Source organism: Amblyomma maculatum, chromosome 11, assembly GCF_055883805.1.
Source record: "Amblyomma maculatum isolate TAMU_Amacu chromosome 11, ASM5588380v1, whole genome shotgun sequence".
NCBI lineage: Eukaryota > Metazoa > Arthropoda > Arachnida > Ixodida > Ixodidae > Amblyomma > Amblyomma maculatum.
In genome coordinates, this window is record NC_139354.1 from 30,639,240 (window position 1) to 30,641,344 (window position 2,105).

The 2,105-nt window shown below is 47.3% G+C and overlaps 1 non-coding gene across 1 annotated transcript; it reads right to left on the bottom strand.

Moving 5' to 3' along the window:
- Window positions 1-720: 720 nt before the first annotated feature.
- On the bottom strand, window positions 721-813 carry TRNAT-UGU (transfer RNA threonine (anticodon UGU)). Its single transcript is given in 2 exon segments — window positions 721-756; window positions 776-813. It is a non-coding gene; the product is annotated as a tRNA-Thr (tRNA).
- Between the last annotated feature and the right edge of the window lie 1,292 nt (window positions 814-2,105).

Genomic DNA, 2,105 nt, shown 5'->3' on the forward strand with positions numbered 1-2,105 from the left:
TCCCGAGAAACTTCTGACACCTTTCCGTACGGCGCAAATGCAGCACGAACATCTTCGTCTGGCACGTTGTGTAGTAGCCAGTGAAGTTTGAGTCGCACGTCCTGGTTTGCCGGGTCAATCGCCAAGCAGCAACCGTTTTTCACAGACAGCTCACCTACACTGACAATCTTGTTGACGGCTTCAGTATCCTTGAGAGTGACGGCCCAGACGTGGCTCATCTGATACGCCCCCATAGCGATAACAGCGGGGATTAGCGAGTGTTGTGCTAGAGCATCCCGGAAATCTTCCACCCGGTACGGGCGGGCCCTGATATCGGCATGCAAAAAAACGGTATTCAAAACAAACCGACCTGTTGGAAGTGCAGGCAAAACGACCTGGTAAGTGTTGTCCTGGTCAGCAGTCCTGTTACCGCGGCCTGACATGGCCGCTGAAGCCGCTCCTGAGGAGCCCTGCATCCTGCGTCCGTTCACTGGCGTGGCCGGAAGCAGAATCGCGCCACTGGGGAAGCACAACTGCGCTGCGATGATCTGTCCCATGGGGCTGATAACTCAAAGAACTAAACCGCTAAAATATGGCAACTTTCACCGTTCAGGAGATATTTGGAGATATGTACCTAGAATCACAGTGATAAGTTGTATCCCTTGATGGCTGTAGCCCCTCTCGAATATGTGTTAGTGACAGGTAGCAATGCAGGTGCATAAAAATAACTACAAAAATACATTCCCCAGGTGAGGCTCGAACTCACAACCCCAGCATAGCTCACGAAGCACTGTCGTACAAGTACCGTGCGCTAATCAATTGCGCCACTGGGGAAGCCCAGCTGCGCTGCGATGATCTGTCCCATGGGGCTGATAACTCAAAGAACTAAACCGCTAAAATATGGCAACTTTCACCGTTCAGGAAATATTTGGAGATATGTATCTAGAAACACAGTGATAAGCTGTATCCTTTGACGGCTGCAGCCCTTCTCGATGTACGATAGTGATAGGTAGCAATGTGCGTTCATAAAAATAGAATTATAAAATGATATTCCCCAATCGAGGCTGAAACTCACAACCCCGGCATAGCTCACGAAGCACTGTCGTGTATGTACCGTGCGCTAGCCAATTGTGGCACTGGGGAATTTTGTTTCTTTGTTGCATGGGAAAACTTCTGTAAAAACAAAACAAAAAAGAAAACAGACGATGGGGGACTATACAGAGCGCTTCACACTTTTCTAGAGCAATCAGGCGGTGTACTCCGGAGCAGATAAAGTGAAACATATCGTTGGGGATTTGTTTTAGGCAAGGAATTCGTGAATGCGAGGTTATAATGCAGCACCTTCGGCTGCCATGTAGCTCAAGTATGTTCAGTACAAGTCATTACCTGCTTTGTACGGCAACTTCATTTTCTCAGACTCGCGGGACCTCCATAACGTACACTAGACTAGTGCGATCGACTGTGTATACACGGCATACGCGGCCATCCTGCGCCGAGAAATGAGCATTGAGAGCAATGTTCTTTCTTTTAGGGGCAGTACGGAATGATATGTATTCTATTTCCTGAATATGGAAAGAAGCCGGGGTTGGCGCATAGCGCGGTTCTATATTTTTAAAGCGAAATCTGTACTCAAACGAATGTTCATAGCCAAGGTACGTCTGAATTGACCTTGAGAAGCATAGCACAAAAGTCACGGACATGGCTATGGAAGATGATAGCCGGTAGCCAGGTGACATTACCGAACGCCCACTCGCTGACAAGCTATGCGACGTAACGACACCGCATTCTGTCAAAGGAGGTTTGCTATCCCCTGGTTTGCGTAATACCTGTTTTCTCGTGAGTTCACTCTGATCGTCCTTTGATGAAGATGCGGTTTTATGCCTATGTAGTTAATAAATTACATGATAATTATTGCACGATGACGGAAAAAGCTCTACGGCATTTGTTCATAACGAAATTTTAGGATCCCAAATACATAAACATCGCAGCACGGATAGTCTTGAACAGATTTTATTTGACAGGGCGGCGTTCTGTTTGCTGCACTGCCCAGAGTATTATGAAGAATGATTCTGAGTAATCTTTTCGCGCATGATCAATCCGACGCTTGTGTCGTTGGCGGATTGTTT